The sequence below is a fragment of the Anser anser genome, assembly GCF_964211835.1.
Source record: "Anser anser genome assembly, chromosome: 9".
Taxonomy (NCBI): domain Eukaryota; kingdom Metazoa; phylum Chordata; class Aves; order Anseriformes; family Anatidae; genus Anser; species Anser anser.
In genome coordinates this window covers 5,391,603-5,412,617 of record NC_139729.1, presented here as the reverse complement: position 1 = coordinate 5,412,617, position 21,015 = coordinate 5,391,603, and the positions used below count along the sequence as shown (strand labels likewise).

At 39.4% G+C, this 21,015-nt stretch overlaps 1 long non-coding RNA gene across 4 annotated transcripts in view; it reads left to right on the top strand.

Moving 5' to 3' along the window:
• The first annotated feature begins 4,701 nt into the window (after positions 1–4,701).
• Positions 4,702–21,015, top strand: part of LOC310904290 — a 63,354-nt gene continuing 47,040 nt past the window's right edge. For 2 of the 4 annotated variants that reach the window (XR_014588188.1, XR_014588189.1), the window contains exon 1: positions 4,702–5,145. This is a non-coding gene — a long non-coding RNA (uncharacterized lncRNA). Of the gene's footprint in view, positions 5,221–21,015 lie in introns of all 4 variants that reach the window. The other 2 variants (XR_014588190.1, XR_014588191.1) reach the window with 1 other exon arrangement.

The following is a 21,015-nucleotide window of genomic DNA, read 5'->3' as shown; positions in this document are numbered from 1 at the left end:
CCAAGTTCAAGGTATTCTTACTTCTGTGCTCCCAAACAGGTAAATTCTGCTATATTTATACTGTGCTTTGAACTGTTTGTTGTCATAGTAGAGTATTTATCTTTTAGGATGTTTCAGCTGGAAACTTTTTAACTGAGCCTTACCAAGATATAGTGGAAAAAATGATGACAAAGAGTGATTAGAAAACATACACTTACAAACACTTACAAACATACATTAATCCAAGGACTTCCAGCAGAGGAATTGAGTGGAATTGTGCAAGGTATTCGCCTGGACTGTGGTGCCAGTACTGTTATGCTTGTGAAAGTTAGGTAACTGTTAGCTGAAGTAGTTCATATGGCTGTGAAAACAGCTAATCCAGTAATTCATGCAATTCGTATTTGTTGAGAAGGACTGAAGGCAAAGGCTGATGCATGATGTTAAAATGGAAGAATTCTGCATGGGGGCTTAGATTTCAGCAATAGCAGTGCAGAATTCAGCCCACTAACCCCTGTGTAAATTAAACCTTCTAAGCTTTCCAGAGCCCCAAGGTAGTCCTAGCTACTGCCAGCATTTTGCTGAAGAAAGGTTTGCTCCATTACTCTGAAAAACGCCATCTGATTTCTACAGACTGGAAGTCTAATGATGCCAGTAATGCTATGAAAACCTCCATGTGAAAGTCTCATCTTTAGTTCTTGTTTGTGTACTTTCATGACATTGTGGGCAAAAATACGCACTACAAGATCATTTATTGCGCTGTCACAGCCCAACCCTCTCTGCCGTTAACATCAGACAGGGTTATAAGCATCAAAGAGAAATGAAAAGTCAAACTGCCCACTGAGTAACTCCATTGTGTTTTCTGTTTATTAGATGCGATGATATGATGAAATACTTTAAATCCTGGGCCGTCTAAGAGCAATCACTAACAATTTATTTGGTAGGGTTTTTTTTAAGCTCAGTCTTTATTTCCAACCTTCACAAGAAGGGGTATTTATCTGCTGATTTTTTTCAAATTTACTTGGATTTCTGTGTTTACCAGCTTGTCTCTTAGACTGCCTAGGAGAGATGGAAACACCTTCAAGAGACTTTTGAGTAGGTGTTGAACTTTGGTGCTCTGAATCACTGTCTGGGAGGGCCTGCTGAAGCCTTTTTTTTCCCTTGTCTTGTTAGGCAAGTTGCTTCCTTTATGTAACGCTTGAAGACGAGGCTGTGTGACTTTCCCCTCTGGTATAATGGGGTCCCTCTGGATGCTGACAAACTTCAGGTCACTTTTCTCTTTTCCTCCTTATTGTCCCTGGGACTAAGGTATCCAATCAAGGAGTAAAGTCTGGACAGACAAGCCTTTGGGGAAAAATAAAGATAGAAGGTACTATAGACTAGGGCTCCATTCAAAATCCTCTGGGACCTATCTACTTCAGGCCACCTCTCAATCTGTAGAACTTCAGCAACATACCCATTGCCTGTTCTTTACACCTTACAATCACTTAAGGTAGCAGCATAGAAATATTTGAAAAGAGGTGGGGTTTTTTAATTATTTTTTTTAAAATAAAACATTGTAGACCAAGATCTTGCCTCCAACAGAATTCAAAAACAGATCTCTAGAATAGAGCAAGAGAACAAGACAAACATATACGACTTGCATCCTCTCATCCTCTCTATTTTTCAGACAGATATCCTGAGGTGATATGGTGTCTGCATTGATAGGAATTGCCAGTGGGTAACTCTTCCATAATTTTGTTCCATTTCTCTTTAATCCATATACACTTTCATCATAATATGGCAAGGAGATCCACAGCTGTACCACTTTTCTATGAAAAAAACAAACAAAACCTACAATAAACTTTTGCTTGTTTTGAGTCTGGCTATTGCTAGCTTTGTGGTTCTTGTACTAAAAGAAGGTGAATGGGCCATTTTGTTCTCCTTGTTATTCATAATTTTGCAGACCTATCTCATATGTCTGTTATTTGCTTTTAAAGATTTCAAAGTCTTAGTCACTTACAAATGGTATTCCCAATCTTTTAAGTGATCTTGTTTTCCCTGTGTAAATTTTGATTAGCCCTGCATTTTGAGAGGAGGCGACCAGAATTGCATGCAATACCTTTTCTTTATCCCCTTCCTCTCTTTACCTTTTCTGGCAGGTTTCAGGCTTTATTTACATGACATTTTTCAAAGGTTTAACATTTGTGCAAACTTGGAACAGCAAAAAGCATATTCACAAGCATGCTATTCTTCCAAATCTCAGGTTCCTGGTCTAGAGCCTGGAAGCACTGAAGAGTGACAAAGGAAAGGTTGTCGGCATCGTCTTGGGTGTGTGTGCGTGCATACGGTGGTGGTGGATTTTTTTTTTTGTTTTTTAATAGTTATTACATGTGCTTCATCTTAGGAAAATTGTCAAGAGTGGTTGAAATAGAAAATGGAAAATTTCAGCCATGTGCTAAATCCGGCAAATATGTGTGTGAACAAAGCTGGATGAAGGTTGTAGATTGAAATGCGCTACCAGAGGCACTTTATTTGCTGTGCTGAAAAGGAGCTGCATGTAGAGATGAGCTGCCAAATATAGGCCTCCTGCTTACTTTGTCTAACTGCTTGGTTGCTGTCTTTTTTGTTCAGTGGGTGAAGTAGCCATTGAGAGGGTTCCTGTGCTCTTCCTCTTCTAGCGTGTTCCTGCAATGCAGTTTGAATTTGCTGAAACAAAGTGCTTTTTATAGCAATAATAATAATGTTCATATGACCTCATGCAAATCAGTGCTGAACCTGGATACTTCTGTGCTTTTGCAGTATTTGAAATGTACTGCAGAGAAATGACATAGCAGCTTACTTTCTCATAGCAAAAGCCCTCTGGGCTGAATTTACAGGGCTCATATGCAAACTGCTGCAGAAGAGTAAATCCCATTATGGGACTCTTTGAAGCCAGACTGAAGAGCTGACAAAAAGATGGGTCAGTTGAATTAGCTTTTTAAATGTAGTAATGTTTCATTCAGGAAAGGTGTGCTGGAATGATCAGCTGCCTGCAGTGCCCACAGGGCTGCCAGGACAAGGCTGCGGAGGCTGCTCTTGCAGCAGCATGGCGTTGCTTCGGGCAGGCAAAGGACTGTTCACTTCTCTGCATGATGGGCACGAGGTGAGCACAGTGACTTCATGGTGAACGCAGTGACTCAGATCTTGTTTGATTCTGTGATTAAAATGAACAGGCATCTCCCAAAGGATTTTATCTGGTGATCTTTCTGCAGAGGGTCTATGTGAAAAACGTCAAATTCTTGACAGCAGCTACAGATCTGTCCTAATTGTAACATAATCACCATGCAAAGCATGCAGTGGCTATTGTGTTCACATGACTAGTTATAGCATAAGTTGACTACGAACATTTTAATTGTTCTGTCAATAAGAACTTCACTGGTGATGTAGCAGAGGCCCTGACTGGGCATGTTTTGGTACTAAGTAGCTGTGTCAAAATGCCAACCTCACTGAACCTGGTACAACTGCTGTTTGGACTGCACGTGTTTGTGCAGAACTGGGACCAAAGTGATAAAGTAACTACAGGTTTCTCCCCTGACTTTACTCCATTGAATCCCCAGACTACAGATTGTGAATTTGAACAGTCACTTAGTAGGTCATCATGGCTCTACAAGCTGCAGAAACAGAAGTAAAAACTTGTAAATGAACCAGGACTTTCAAAATGTGAGTGCTAAGGGCTCACGAAAGAGAGCTGCTTCCTAGAAGCTCTGGGTGAGCTGCAGCAGTACCAGGTGAGTCCTTAGTAGCAGATCCCAGGTGCTTAAAGATGGCCTGGGGCCTGGGATGATGATGTGGCTCAGAAAGCAAGAGCTACTGCTGCTAGCATAGAGATGTTGGAAACAAAATTTGAGTATATAGAAAATGTGTTGGAATATCATTTGTCTAACAGCAAGAAGTTACTAGATTTTCATATTCAGGCTAATATGCTTTTGTCTAGGCCATTATTAAAAACGAACACAAAGGGAAGGATAAATGAAGAGAAGGATAGCTAATCCTGACCAAGAAAAACATTGCAGGGAATGGTTTTGGATTTTCATATTTTAGGGGGTGAGAGTATGGGACGATGACATAGTACTGTTAGTCATTTATATAACTGCATTTTCCTCCCAAATGCATGAAGATGATATAAAAGATCAATCTGAGACCCATTGTTAGGATGACTGTTGGACCCAAAACAAAGTTACGGTGAGTGAAGGGTAGTGAAGAGTGGCTCTGCAGCATTCAGAGAAATGAGCTGAGCTATGCCAAAACCAATTTTACATGATGTGCTCATAGTTATCCATGTTGGTATGCACCACTTTAAATCTAGTCCTGTGTTCAAAAGGAAAAATTGGTTTCTATTACAGGCTAAATCTAGTTATAACAGGGGTTAACAATCTCCTGCTTCAACATCATGAATGTCAGTCATGTTAGTCAGACAGGTATCTAGGGTTCATGTGCATTTCCAATGGGTTAATGATGCCAAGGTCTAAAAAGGATTTTCATGCAGAAGTACCATTTCAATGAGAAGCCATTGCACATCTGTTAATAGCACAGCTCTCACATAAAAGATATTTACAACTAAAGGGAAGCGCTTATAGAGGTATCTAGTTCTCCTCTTGAAAATAGAATGGCTTAATATATTACTTTGTATTGAGAAATTGAGTATGGACTTGGACCTGATCTTTTACTAGAACACTGCAGATGTGGATTCCTACTTATGTGGAGTTTTTTGCATGTTCACGTTGGCAGATGAAGGCATGATTATTTAAATGGCTGTCTTGGCCTTTAGGTTAGACAATGCACAGATTAATATAGACCAAGAACAGAAACCTGGTAAAGCATTTGACTTCATAACATAAAAGCTACGTAGGAGGATAGCAAGGTTATACATTTCAGCAAAGAAGGTAGGAAAAAAAAGTTGCACTGTGCTTTTAAACTTCTACCTGCAGCTTCCTGGTTTCATTCTGTGCTTCCTTCCACCCTCTCATCCTGGCTCACATCCCACCTGCTAGCTTGTTTTCCTTGCCATATTGCCTGGGTGATAGGAGCAGAAGCACTGAAAACCAGGAGGCTGCTGCACATTTCTGCTTGCAATTCTGTGCCTGTTGCCTCCACTGCCTAGGCTGTAGCTGCTTGGTGCCAGGAGACTGCATGTTCATGAGCTGGAGGGTAACTGCTAGGGAGTATTTTTTTCAGAACTGGTTGAAACATAAGTGGCTAATGACAAAGAAACACCTATACAAAGTGAGCTACTTAACAAAATAGTTGTGCAGTGAATTTTGTTAATAGGGCAAAAGAGAAGTTTTTACTAATGTCAATATTTATAAATGACTGAATTACTTCTGATTTAGTGTTTAAAATATAGATTATATATTTATAAATAAATAAAATTTGCCATTGTGATGCAGATCACAGAATGGTTGAGATTAGAAGATAATGTGGGAACTTTATCTCTGTTTTCTGAAAAAAGTTATAAAATTGACTGATACTTTCATTATAATAGTTGTACATTATAGTGCTACATATAATGTTACTTTAGGCAGCGTTGCTTGCTCTGATCATTATTTTCATTTGCGTTCCTCTGTATGATTTAGCTCATGGGCTTTCCCAAAGATTTTTTTTCAGCTGCATGAATACCTCTGGTTTCACGTATTCCTACACTGCCCTGTTTTTTCCTCATGAAATTTTTACTCATGGGAATCTTTATATTTTGCAGTTTGCTTGTGCATTGCTTAAAAACATTGTGTAGTACAGTACCACAAACAGGACCTTAGAATAAATTAAATATATGCTTATTATGAACTGTTTGCTTACTGCTGTTTACTGATTTGCTTGTAATAATGAATTTTGGCATCATAAAGTGAACAGTCATCTTTCATCTTTTGGGTGGGGGGGATTTAAGGACAGAGATTTCTATGTAACTGCAACTGTATATCAAACTTGCTGAAGGAAAGTAGGGTTTGTTTGCTAACATTCTCATGACCAAAAATATAAAAATAACCAATATATGACTGCATGTAGAATGTTTTGTTTGCTTTTACAGGCAAGCTGTTGTTTTTGGTGAGTTAAACTACTCTATGAACCTTTCTTTGGATAGCTGTTGGAGTCTACTGTATTTGCAATGCGAAGAGCAGTGCAAAATAACAAAACTCTTCAAGACTAATTTTTGTGATATGGTCATCCACACTAACAAGTGAATTGAATTATATTCATACCAGTTCTGTTGGAAAACATCTGTAATAAAATTGCCAAGTATAAATTTCAGTATTAGCTACTCTAAGGACTTGGGAAAACAAACAAATCCACCAGACTGTTTCAACAACCAAGAGCTTAAAAAAAGTGTTTTTCTTCCTATATTCACCTCTGGGTTTTTCTTAGTCTTTGGTATTTGCTTTTTCTCTTTCATGAAAATTATAGTGTTCTTTGTTTCTAATGAAAACTAAGGTTCTCGGTTAATGCTTCATGTCAGAAGCTAAGCCTTTCAGAAACAAACCAAATAGCACAAAACTTGAAGCAGAACAGAGACTGAGGAATACTGCCATGACATTGCACAGGAGTGTTTATTAAACAACTCCATCAATATAATGCTTCCAGCCTTGCTCTACACTCCTGAATTCTAATGTTTCAGATTGTAGTTTCTTAGCAGTTCAGCTGTACATGTTATTTACCTGTTACTGAAACAGAACAATCTTGCATTAAATTTCTGAATTATGAATTCAGGATTGCCAGATGAGATGTGAAGGAAGCAAAGATCTCTTTAGCAAATAAAGGTTCCTTTTTTTCTGTTCTCCCCAGTCACGGCTTGCTTGTGTAGGTGCAGAATTCAAAGCTTTATCTCTAAAGATCTAGCCTCCTCATATGGCTCTCACAGTCCATATTTATTTTGCTATTCAGTTTGGTTTTACAAAGATATAAATCCTGTCAGGCTGGTCTCAGTGCCTGGTCATAAATTAACTTGGTACTTTTAGATATTTAGATACTTTTTTCTGTGACCTTGTTCTGAGTTCTAGGGTGTGGAAGATGCTCAAAAATGGTCTTATTGCAGAAATCAAGGCTTACTTTGGTAAACAAAAATACTACTTCCCCCCAATCCCAACATTAAGATGTCTGAAACATGCTTGGGGTATTCATCTTGCTTGCACAATAGTCTGATGGCCACCCTACTGTGAAGCATTTTCCTGGCATGGACGAGCTATAAAAGGTGTTTTAAAAAGAGATTTAATTAATATGATTTTTTTTAGAGCCTGCTGCTTGTCAGGCTTGTCAGAGCTCTATAGTGCTAAAGATGGACTAACTACTGTAAGAGCTTTCACATCCAGTAGAGGAAACCCCTGGCCTGCAGTCAGTGATAGGTCTAACCTATGTTATGTTAAATACGTTCTAAAATAAGTTGTTATAAAATACAGTGTGCTCTCTAACAGGAGAAACACAAATGGCCCTAGTTAGCATTAAAAACAAACAAAAAACCCACGCTGTATATCTCAGTTTCTCAGCAATTCCTAACAGGAATGACTACATAAAATACATCTGATCCAGTTCTTATCTAAGTGAACAGAAGACTTAACACATTTTCATGAGAGCAGGGTCATAAAACAGAGTTTAAAAATATTTGCATGCCCCTTCCTTCCCTGTCCACAAACCCTCTTCCCAAAAGTTCCTACTCCCATTAATAAAGGCTCAGAAATGCAGTAATGTATGTTTGTATGTGTAGTTAGCGGATGGCAACTTACTAATTTACAAAGTCCTTGTCTCCTTCTCAGTGGTGAGGCTACAACTTGCATATTCCCTGTGTGTCCCATGGCTTTGCTTCAGGGACCTGAAAAAGGGTCCTATATTCCCGGTGTTTTGAGACCTGATATTCACACCTGCCTGATAATCAAAATGCGATGGGCAAAAATGGCTGCTACAGAATTCCCATTCTGTGTCTGTTGACCTGTGGCAGCAGAAAATGGGTTGTGAGGAGTCTGTATTGGGCAAATGATACAACAGCAGTGACCACAGTGGTCCAGGGGCTTCACAGCACTACTGGCCCCTGCCTGTCTTCGGCCTCCTCAGTGACCACCTGGGCCCACTCCTGCTCCCACCTCCCCGCAGCGCTGGCCCCTGCCCACCCTCAGCCTGCCGGTTGACCAATCTAGCCCCGTGCTTCACAGTGCTGACAGCCACCTCGGTGGTGACTTGAACCCTGCTGAGCTCAGGGGCACAGCTATAGTGACCTCTGGGGTGTCTGGGCCCGGGTGATGCACCCGCTCTGGCTGTGCCCCTCAGCTCCTCACAGGAGCCTTCCTGGGCCTCAGATGTGAGGGTGTCGCCTCCTGAGGGAGCCTTGGGCCTTCCTAGTCTTCAGATGGGAGGGTGTCCCCTGCTGAGGGAGCCCTGGGCACATCCCCCTGTGGTGGCTGGCCATGCGGGATGGCTCAGAGATGGTGTGGCTGAGGTACCCATCCCTCAGGGCAGGAGCAGAGAGCACAGCAGCCAATGTGGATTCCCCCTAATCCAGGTGAGCTGTTGCTGGGTTGGATTCATAGGCAGGTGATGTGATGTCTATGAGTAGAGCACCATGTGGTAATCGAGCATCAGAGCCTCAAATCCACCTGGTTGTGCCCTTACCTTGAGAGAGGGGAGAAACAGCGGCAGGGAATGGAGCCTTCTGGAAGGGAGACAGAACCTCTCAGTCCACCAGCCCCCCCCACTGCCTGTTTGTACTGGTGTGGCTGTGCCTCATAAATTGTACTTACAAAAACTTGGATATTCTAGCAATGGCTTTATCTTACCTAGGAGCGAGTCCTTGCTTTTTTTGTTGCTGTTGTTTTCTTTCAAAAATCTTAAAAAAAAAAACAAAAACAAAAACAACCAACCAAACAAACAAAAAAAAACACACCACAAACTAAAGTTGCTGTTCCAGTTCCGCTGGAAACTTGGAAGGAAATGTGCTTTCCCTGAGTCACAAGCAAGTTTGGCATGTGGGTGAATGGCATTATTTAGGTAAATAAATGATTCCCTCTGTTAGTTATGAGGGGAAAAGCCATGTGTGTTTCTTTTGTAAACAACCAAAAGCACAAATGTGTAACGTAACATTATTGGAAAAGGCTTAAAATCTGTGAGATTTTAATGCAACTAATTATTTAAAGGCATATGCCTAAACATAATGACAGAAAGGGCACTAAAATGCCTTTCATTAAGGAAATATTAAATTTTGCTTCTCTCTGTTGTTGTATACAACTCACAAACAGTGGGCAGTTACGTACTGGCAAGGCAGCAGCCGTGACGAGTTACTCAGCAGTCGATGCGACTGCAGTCAATGAGCAGGTGACATGGCACGCAGCTGAATGACTTCTATTCACAAACTACGTCCCAGAGTAAAGAACAGCCATCAAAGACTGAAGCTTGTGCAAAACTTCTCTCAGATAATTTCTAGGGCCTGGAATGCAGATTGGATGTTTTGCTATGAGGTAAAAGTTCTGCTTTTCCACTACAGAAGATCCCAGAAACCCACCTAGGAGGTGGCAATAATGAGTTTATGACTTTAATGCTAACTCTGAGAAGTCTGAGCATGATCCAAAAAACATGGTGCACTCCCCTCCCTTAAAGGTTAAGGGAGATTTTATGCTTCTGCGAATTTATATCTCATACAAGCCCCCTCATCAGTGAATATGTTTACTGGAAGTTTTACATGTGGAGGCAGAAATTACTTTATGGGTCATACTCTAAAATAGCCCTCAGGCCCTTAAGCCATTGGCCTTGGTGCTTACAGCAGTGCTTCTGTGGAATGATGATCTTTTAGATCTATAAAATATTGTCTTCCCTGAGGATGCTGTTGTTAAGTGCACTGGAGTCTTATCAGAGGAAATAATCTTAAAGACAAAATAGTTTGGCTTTTTTTTTTTTTTTTAAATGGGAGGTATTGGCACAAAGTTGCATGATTTTACAGCCTCAGAAGAGCTCAGCAGGCTGCCTTTAATTTTTTATTAAATTCAATTTTGTTGCTGTTGCTGTGGTAGTTGAATCTGTTGTGTTCAATACAAAGTGCGATACTACGCTTACCCAATGCATGGCCTCAAGCTGGCATCTGGATCAATGTTGTCATATTAATGAAGAAAAAAACAAAACAAACAAACAAAAAAACAAACCAGGAAAAAAAGGTTTCTTCTGAAATAAAAGTGAAGGATTAAATTGTCATTCTTAACTTAGGTGCCATGTTTTTCCACCATAGTCCTTTTAATAGTGATTGGGGAGGGGTGGAAAGTATGACCAATGGTTAGGGATTTCATACCTGACATCTTGTTCAAATTGGTCTGGAATTATTTTATGAAAAAAGTAGCTTGCCTACTACGTCTGCATTCAGCTATGAAACCCCTCAGTACCCTATTCCTCTTTATGCAGGAAATTACTCTTTAATAAAGACATTTATGACTTTTCATTACTGTAAATGATAGACCTGTCTCTGTGTTCATACGTACTAGCTGAAATGTTCCCAGTCAGCTGCTCTAAGAATATTTGCCCTTTAAAATCATCTACATAAAAACCCTAGTTCTTTATTTTTGATGTGGCTCACACTTTTCATGGAAAAATCTAATTATATTCCACAATAATCTAAATGTATTTCTTCCAGATTTAGTACTTATTTTGGGACAGTATCTCCAACAATGTTTGTCACTTTTGTATTCAGTTCTCATCACAGTTCTGCTAGGTACACAGGATGATCTTCAATAAGGAAATGAAGGGGACATCAGATAGACTGAAGATTTCTCATGTTCTTTAGCAAGGTAGTGCTTTATCAGAGTCCATAACCATGGATTAAAATACAGCAATATGTTACTAATGCAAGGTTCTTGCAGAAAAAAAAAAACATTTTTTATCAGAGGTTGGAAAGCTATTGATCTGGGAAATGGGGACAGCGATGGGGATGAGTGATTTCTAACATAATGGAAGGAATAAACCTAATAGAATACTCATTTGCTTTATGCAGTGCGTGGTGGTAAGATTAATACATATCTTGTTGCTTCATCAAATGAGAGTCAGATTATACATGCACTAGAGAAATGGGATTAGCTATACCAAAAAGAAACTTAAGTCAAAAACAGTAGCCCAACTTTTCATGCTTTAGTGGTATAAAACTATTTTCATATATTCAAGAAGTACTAATAGAAGAGTAGAAAAAGAAGACTGGGGAAAAATCTCTTACCAACAGGCTGAAGCCATGGTCTTGGGCCATACTGGCAAGATGGGAAGGAATATGGATTCAGAACTCTTCATGGCAGTCAGGCATCCCATATTTTTCTTTCTTTGACCAGATGTGATGAATTTGGTCGTTTGTCAGGAAGGTTGCTAAGCACACAGAGAGACCTCTGACGTGAAATGGAGACTGGTTTAAAGAATCTGACAAGCAGACTTAGAGAGGATTAATTCAAACATGTACCTCTCCTCTTCAAAGCAGTAGTGTGATGAGAGGAGACCAAGAGAAAATGCTTAGTACTTCTGTAGAAGCAGATACAGGTTCCTGATATGGAAGCTGGCTTGTGACTTGAGGAGGAGGACAACCTATGTTTTATGATACTTCTCTCAATCTTTCTATTTCTATTCCAATTTTTCACTCTAAGAATGCAGTGCAGAGGGAGGTGACCTGCTAAGCTTCTCCCAGCTTGCTATGCTATCCCAGTTTTTGAAGAACTGCATCAGAAAGAAAGCGATATGTTTAGCTCATGGCTGCTGTTTAGTCATCATTAAGAATCACTTGCTTCTCCATGTTAAGTTCTTTTTTTTCCTAATTTGATTGATGTAATTTACATGTTAACTTCTGGTTCAGCTGCACTTACAGGTGCATCTTAGTATCTCTCTGTGCATAATGGTTCAGGAGAATTTATACAGTTCTTGTTACAGCTTCAAAGAAACAAGATGTTACAAGTTGATTTAAATGAAAATATTAATGCACCAGAGAGTTGCCTGGGCAAAATTTGCTGTGACTTCTGTAATCACTGCATTTATTTCTTCATACAGGGAATTTCACCTACTCACACTTCATTTATCAGCATGTTCAATATAATCCTCACAGACTATGAGTATTGCAGTACTTGGATTTTTGTTTTTGAGCATGACTTGTGTTTCTGCTGTTACCTGGAAATTAGTCTGTTATAATTTCTTTAAATTTCTTTGTGTCAGAATTGGTTGTATCATTTTAAAGGAACAAGCCCACAGGGCTTCCAGATTTTGTCAATATGAAGGAAGTAATATCATGAAGAATGTCTTTAATATCAAATTGCTGCTCTGGTATTTTAATATTATCAAATTTTCTTGTATGACACAATTACATTTCTGACAGGGGTGATTCCATCTTTGGCATTAGGACAGAAAGCAACAGGTTAGATTTCCTGCAGTATTTTATATATTATTCCCAGCTCAAAGAGGAATATGACATGCTCTGTACTGTCATCTAGAAACATATTCTGGCATTTTGAGTGGAATTCTTAGAAACTCTTTTCCTTTAAGTGCAGTTTTTAATACACAAGATTCTTAAGAAAGCCCACCTCTCCCACTTCCATGAAGATATCTAACTTCTTGTGATGAATATTCTGCAGCAGAGTGATACCACTGCAATCCCTGCCAGCTACTGAAGCCCTGCCACATAAACCTAAATGCTGAATCTTTCTGCAGGGGAGAAAGAGATAATCCAAAGTGATACCATCTACCAGACCTTGCATGACAAAGAGACAAAGACTTATGCTGTTTTTTATCCCTTTTTGCAGAGAAAAAAAAAAAAGGGGGAATAAGGCTAAGCTGTTCCAACATGCATGTTTAAACCTAATCACAACCTCAAATTTAGACTGCAGTTCTTCAGTTTTATTTTTAGAAGCTATTCAGCCTTCTGTGGATGTCCTTGTAAGCTGGTACTAAACAGTTTTTAGGTACATAAGTCCACTGTTTCTCTTAGAGATGTTAAACATTTGCAAGTAATACTAGCTCTAGATACATGCCCAACTGATTTGAAAATCCAGTTTGAAAAAATGTACTCAAATTCATGCAGAAAGCTAGTTGTAGAGCCAGTCTCACAGAGACACTTATGGATTCTGTGTGCCATGTCCCACCACCATTGAGACAAACAGTGTATTGCTGTTCTGAACCATTTGCAAACTTATTTTCATGTCCAATACCCTATTTGAGTGGGGAGAGGTAGAGAAGTTGCGGAAGACATTGGCATGCAGAAATCTAAGCTAAACTGTGGGAGAGACCTGTGAACAAAGGCTGCTCTGATTTAATCAGCATCACAGGAAAAGTCAGGTAGAAATGCTGCGTGTGACTACTTATGTCTGGAATGGTTTAATGCTTCAGAACCTTCTACAATGACCTTGCACATACAAAATAAACCTTATTAATGTGTTTTGCAATTCTGAGAGCAAGCCCACCTTTTGGTAATTGTAGTATTAGTAGAGAAGACAATCTTCTATATATAGGCAATGTTATTGCTACAGAAGATTCCCTCTGTTCTCCCCTTTTGATGGTTAACCTGATGGTTAGCTCTTTCACACCCTTCTTTTCTTTCAACAAATGGAAACCAGTTGCCCTTAGAAACTCATGAAAATTGGCAGGAGTTACAGATGGCACTGTCAAATAACCAAAAGAAAAAATAATGTCCCATCTACTGAGATCTGTCTGGCAGAATGTAGAATGCTTCTGTCATTTCCCTGACACCATGCTATACTTAACCATGGCACGTGGACAAGTCTTGTCATTTATATAAAAGCCAAAGCGAATGGAGAAAACAGAGCCACAGTCAAGTTATTAGTTTGCATTAAATCCAGAAGAAAAACTGCTGTTAAGTGTTCTGATATTCATTTTATGTGACTGTGCACTTGCTGTAAACTATAGTGTCTTGACCCCACATGGATGTTTCTGGTTTTATAAACACGCCTTCTTCTGAAGTTAAAATGCAGTGTCTGTCTGCACTCCTTGTAAATGGCTTACCTGTGTTAGTTATAAAACTCTGTATAACTGTGGCATCAATCTTGGTTTGTTCCTCTTTTTAAAAAGCACCTACATAAATGCAGCAACTGCAGCAATCTGTATGTTAAATGCACAGAATCAATTTCCCAGCTTCTAGCCTTTTAAAGTTCTACATTACATTCTGTACGGTAGCCATATGTCATTTAAAGCAGTGTGTTGCTGTTTCAGGTGTAATAGCTTTTCTATCATATTTATTTTCAGCAGGCTTTTCTCTGGTCTCTACAGGGCTTTGCAATTGCTGCAAGGTGACTCTCACGGTTCCCTAGATCTTCAATAATTAGAAAAAAAATAATACAGGAGTAATGTGAAAATATGATTTTCATTTGCATTGGAATACATCCAGAATATGTCAGTGGAGAGAAATATTGAAAGGATTTGTGAAGAATCTGGCAAACAGTTGTGGGCAAGGAAATGGAAATAAGACAGGCTGATACCACAGAGATGAGGATTCACCCCTTGGTACTTGGATTCTGAGCAGTCCAAGCAAGCTTAGGAGAACTCACTTGATCTCATTGCCTTTTTCTGCTTCTCCTCTATGCTCTCTATATAGCAGGACTACTCAGTCCGACATCACGGTGGTACATGTGGCATCACTGCTGCTCAGCTGGAAAGGGTGCAGGAGGAGATCGGACATGTCCTGCACAGCTCTGCCACTGGGAAGCTTTTTCAATACCAAGACAGAGCCTTCCTGCCTGACAGGCTGGGAAAGGTTGTGGTAGTGCCCCAGGAAACTGGTTGCTCAGTATGATTCCTAGCAGCTTGTCCTTGCCATGTCATGTTTGGTCATATGTTTGTGACCATGGCAATGTCTGTTACAAAGTGCTTTCATAATTTGGACTCAGGACGTTACCATCTCTTTGTGATGTTTTGATACAGATGGCTGGTTTCCAAGAACTGTCACTATCTTCAGAGAGATACCTTGGAAGATTAAGTAGGTTGCAAGCCCCTGAATTATTTTTCTTTTCTCCAAAGAACCTGCATAATGTTATAAAATCTTCTTTAATTTGTTTTTAAGCTTGTAAAATACTAACTTCCTAGAGCTAGGAGCTAGTATATACTGGTCATAACAAAGATGGGGCCTTGGAGATATTGCGTAGTGGGTGTGGAATTAAGTCACTATAGTTCAATACTGAAAACAATAAAGGGAGTAAGTATGTAATGGAAAATAGCTTGAGAGCGCATCATTAGTAGGAACAAGTGTAAGATGATGAGGACATAAATCCAAAAACTCTGAGAAAATAGAAATGATGAATAAATCAAACAGCTCAGTTTCTAGATATGACACTACTATTTTTTTCTACTGCACTCCAAAGGGCAGTGAATGTAGTGAGAGACTGATGTGGGACTATGTCCTTCCTTAGAGTGCTCTCACAGGAATTAAAGTTGGAAGCGGTATGTGTACCAAGAGGAAGAATTTAAGAGAAGTTTCAAAGCTGTACTCAGGTTCACTAAAACATATACAACTAAAGCAAGTGTCTGGACTTCTGGAAACAGTTTAGTTGCATTTCTTCCCCATAAAGCCCAATATATCCTTACAAAAATTAGGCTCCTAATTAAATCTGAAGGAAAACAGAAACTTGTTATTACTTTTCAGGAGAACTGCCACTGTGTATCTTGGGGAAGTGGGAACAGGGAGGAATTTGTGCTGAGACACAAAGTCATTATGTGATGAAATTAGACGCATATGTTCAGTTTGTCTGTGAGCCCATCGGTAGGTGCCTGGCAGGGTGCGCCCACCAAGGCGCCCGAGAGGGAAGGCAGTGTGCTGGCCCGTCATGCTGCCTCTGCCATGGTAAATGTCTTGGCAACGTGAGTGAGTCCTTTGGAGCCAGTGGCTTCATGAGTCTTCTGCTAGAAAGGTTTCGCACTGGCTTTTGTGAAAGAGAAGTTACGTGAAAATTGGTGTGCACGTGGGTAGAGAGGAAATACCAATGTGGAAATACCAACTGGCTTTGATGTACCCTACTTCTCACACTGGAAGGAGAACAAATGGTTCCATCTTCTCCACAGAGTGGAAAGCAAGGAGGTATCCATTTTTCTTGACTGTTTTTGGCTTGTGGTCCCACTTAAGCTTAGCACAAGGTGTATTTATTTATTTATTTTAAAATGCTTCTAGTAAGTTTATTCTTTCTACCTTAGAAATGCCCATTGACTGACATCAGTTCGTTCTTATCCTTCATTCAGAATTTGTCTGTTATTTGCCTTCTGTAATAATACAAATTACTTCCAGTGAGGAGGATGAGGTATGTGTTTGTTTGTTTGTTGTTTTAAAGAAATTCGGACTTTATATTGTATTGTATGTAGAGGAAATATATTTTAAAAGCACTAATACATAGTAAGAAATATCCTATTTTTCCTAATTACTATGAAAGATTTTCCCAAGTAGCTTTAAACTTGTAGTTATAATTTTCAAAGCAAATCCGTGAATAATGGATCTTGAGGCTTTGGCAATATAGACAATATAAATGAGCTACTCTAAAAGGACTTAAAACACTATATAGTCTCTCTGCAATCAGTACTTAAAGTAAGGATAGGGGTTAGTTTTCTCCTAAATAAGTCAGATAGTAACTTCAAGATGAAGCACAAATTTTACTTACAAATATCAGGCAGAATATGTAAAGAGACCAGTGGTAATGCTTCGAAGTAGATGCGCAGTGGCTATTAACTTATTTATGCATTTCTTTGAGTCAGACAAGAGCATATTTTTTTTGAGAACATAATTTTTTTGAGAGCATAATTAATAGGTTTTTGGAAAAAAAAAGCTAAATAGTGTTTTAGCTATTACTTATTAATAAATAGTTACTTGTCTTAAAATTACTGCTACGGATTCCAGACTCAGTTTACCGAGAGAAAAAAAAAAAAAAAAAAAAGGACCAGAGGTGGCACACACTTAGCTCTATTCTATTACTAAATTTGAAACTTTCTCTAACATATCAGTAAATATCGCATATAGGAATAGCTAACTATTTCTTGGTTCAGCACTAACTTTCATCACTACCAAGCACCTCACATGGGCACAGGCATATAACTGGAGTCCTTTTTATAGCATTTGACAATTAATTCCGCTGTCATTTTATTCTTCCAAATAGAAGTTTGGGACACTAGTATTATTGTGCCCTTGAACAATTACCCCCAAAACAGGTTTAACAGTAGTAACCAGGTAATGTATCATCTGAACAGAGTAATAGTGTTGAATTTATCTAAAATGCCATCTTAAACTGGTAAATGCAATGTGTTTTCACCATGCAAGTTCGTTTCTTCACTGCTGGAATAAAAGACACCCACCTTCCCAGGTTTGGAACATATTAAAAAAGTCATCCACCCATCCGCGCTTTATTGACAAACCTTAACTCATCCTAGTCCGTTCCTTGACAACATACACCACTGCTCCACGTGGGCTGGGACCTCACATCACCTAATAGTGTGGAAGAGCTCCCATTTCATGTGGAGGCTTTGGCACAGGTCTTATTTCCACACTCCATTAACTCACCTTTCAGGTGAAGTTACTCTGTCTTGCTCAACAAGAGGCTTATTTCATCCAGCCTACAATGAAGATTCATAATTCAGTCGCCAAAATGCAGTTGGTGGGGGGAAGAAATCATGTATCACTTCAATAAACTGCTCATTTAGATCAGGTTTGGTGTAGTTAGATTAATCAGAACAGAAACCTCTGAAGACAGAAATTAGATAAGTTACTTAGGCTGGTAGCGAGAGACTGAGAACTTTTTATTAAGTTGATATGAAACATTTATGTGTAAAGCATAATTTACTTAATATTGGCTGCATAAGTAATTCAGCAGAGACAGAATGCTTAGAATAGTAGATTGGACAAGCCTGATTGTGCTCATGAAAGTGTATGCACACACAGCTTAAAAATAATGTGCTCAGAACTGGGGTCCTAATGCCACCATTATCACAAGTTACTGAAATGGAAGAAAAGCAGCCTTTAGATTTCCTTTGCTAATAAGATTTGGCTAGCAGTAGCAGCAGCAGCAAAACCAGCAAGTCCCCTGTGCCCATTAGTCCATGCTAGTGTGTAACTACAGTGTTTGATTGCCAGGCTAAGCACTTCTGAAGTGCCTGTGTGTGTGGGCCCACCCATCTGCGCTATTGAGAGATTGATTACAAATACCTGATTGCCAGACAGGTCAGGTCGGATTGTTTGGATTTGGTTCCTAATTGGATGAAGCACTTGTGGGCACTTGTGCAAATAAGTACTCGGGGCGAGTCTTCCTGGTGGAACCTGAAAATGCACTTTGTTACTTTTTCTTGTTTTATCACAGTGGCTAGATGTAAAATGCCTGAAATCACAGCAAACCCATGTATATGTTTAACAACAGAGAAAAAAAAAGCCTTCAATTTTTTGTATTTCTCACATTTTCTTAAGATTCTCTATTGTTATTTATTGTGCTAATGAAGAGGAGTTCATGAGACAGGTTAATCCACATCAGAAGTCTGGGAGGAAAAAAAGTTACAGTCTTCTGCAAAGTAGTTCTAAACATGATGTTAAAAATGCACTTTTGTACTTCGTGCCCTAAAAAAATTGTCGTAGGAAATTCTGCCTTTTTCTGTCTGGTATATGCATGTCTTGACATTCTATACATTTGGTTTTGACTTCAGTGAGTCTGCAGATGGGCTTCGTTTGCTAAGTGTGGTTCCAGGCAGAAGCAGCCAGACCCTGGTGCTGCTGCACAGCCAGAGAGGGGAGCAGAAGTGGGCTGCACATCCTTTCATTGCCCTCTCCTGCTCATGCGGTAGGAGGGCTGCATGGCAGAAGTGAAGCTGGTCAGCCCACAGCAGTGTCAGACAGCTGGTCTGAAAGAGCACAACTTTTTGATTTGGTTGGCTTGGGTTCACTAAGGACTTAGAGGGAACAGTTCAGTTTTCCCCAGTATGAGGAGAAGAAAAACTCTTTGTTACTATTTTCCTGTTAAGTTTGCCTCCCTGCATTGTACCAGGATAGCTGTGACAGGATTTTATTCCGTCCAGCTCCCCCTCAGAGCTCCACAGCCCATCTGGACTGGGCAGGAACGCAGCACGGGGAGACAGATTTTTAGCCCTCGCTCTGTCAAAGAGGACTCAGAAAGTTAAACAGAAGCTGTTCAAGTAACACCAACACGCTGAACCTGTGCTGTGTCCTCGCTTGACTCCTCTTCATGCAGTTTGCTCTGCAGCTGCCTGTGTCACCGCGCTCCTGCCCTCACCCCCAGCTGGCCCTGCCTGGGGTCTCCCTTCCTCGCACAGCACAGGTGGAGGACGGGGACAGAAGGACCAGCCTCCTGACTGTGAGCAGCAGCCTGGGGCCTTCTATCGATTCCTTTGAAACGTTAAAGAAAAGTTTACTGCTCAGCTCTCCAGAACACCTGCCCCGAGAGGAAGGCCAGCACAGAAATGTATGCTTGCTTTTATGAGGGAAACAGATTTTTTCAGACATAACGTTGAGTGAATTCTAATTTACCGTGCTTACTGCTATCATACATAAACATTAGACTGGGAATTGTTTCGCTGCAAAATGAGAAAAGAGGTGAAACATTAGAAACACTTACTACAGCCTAAAGTGCTAGGAAATGAAATGCTGAAGAGCACAACCCAAAAAGTATTTGTATTTAAGCCTTTAAAGTCTTTTTATGAAGTTTGCATTTTTCTTTATTTCTTTTTATTATTATTATTATATTTGTAACAGCATTATTTTGTATTGGGTTTGTGGTTTTGCAATACCAAAAAGCTAGCATATTTTTCTGGTAAGCTCACCTCTTTTAAAAATGGAAAATATTGTCCTTTTTACATTAAACAAAATTGTTTTTCTTCTTCCCTGACAATAGAATTAAGAGTCATGATTTCTGTTGCCTAACTTTATTGCTTGGATGCTGACACAGTATTCTAGTAGCTGCTCAAAGATGATACTGTTGAGTATATTGTGTGTTTGTATTAATTTAAGCCTGGAAAGGAGGAAAAAAAAATGTAATTTATGTAAATCTATTCACTTTTAAGTCATTTAGAGCTCTCAATGGAAAGGATTTGAATATGCTCATCACCTCACAGGACTGTTGCCAATATTCCCCAGACACTTGGATATCTCTCATTGTCTGTATTTGGTACTCAGTGTCCTTTTATCCCTTAATTTTTTATTAAAAAAGAAAAAAAAAACACAAAACAATTTGCTACAATGGCCAAGAAAAATAAGGGGTCTTATGGCTGTTATATATTAAAACAAAAAAAATCCAATACTCTATAGAAATATAGAAATACTGCCTTATTTTTTTTGGCAAAGGGGGAGCAAATCATAAATATTGCTTTCAAAGAAACAATCCTATGATGTGAATAATGAAGTAAAAATAAGTAGTCCAAACACAGACTCAAGTATTCACTAAAACAGCTTTGACACTAAATATAACCAAGTTCTGGAGAATTTGGGCTCAACGCTAATGGCAAAGACTGAGAAAATAGTGCATATTGATCATACAACTTTGGCATATTTTAATTTGATTTTTTTTTTTTTTTGCCACAAGCCAGATAAGACATTTCTAAAATGATTTTGTGACCTGAGAATGGAGTGCTGCCACTAACTTTCTCTCATTAAAAATGTCAAATGTCTTGACTGTGGTTTTCTGGGTAGGCACTTTGCTCCCCACCAAACTGTGGGCTTACCCGTATAGGGAACGTAGATTTCAGCAGAAAAGCTTTATATTACCTTTCAATGGATGCAGCACGCTGGTATCTACTCGTTGAATAGAGGAGATATAACAGAGAGAGACTTTCTACGCTAGCTTAAAGCCCTCGTGGTTTTTCAATTCCTAAATATGCTGTTACCTTGCAGGTGAAGGGGGAAAGAATTTGTAACATCAATTTAGTTATCTATTGGTCTATCTAAATCTTAAAAGAATACTGCTATTAATGCAAAGCAGTTAATTGTTTTTCTAGCAAACCATTTCCACAGCACATGCTTGCTCCCGGACGGGGCGGGAAGGAGCTATATGTTACGGCTGCGAGCACCTTCTGGCAAAGATTTGCCTCGGTGCATCACAGTGTGCTACTTGTGGA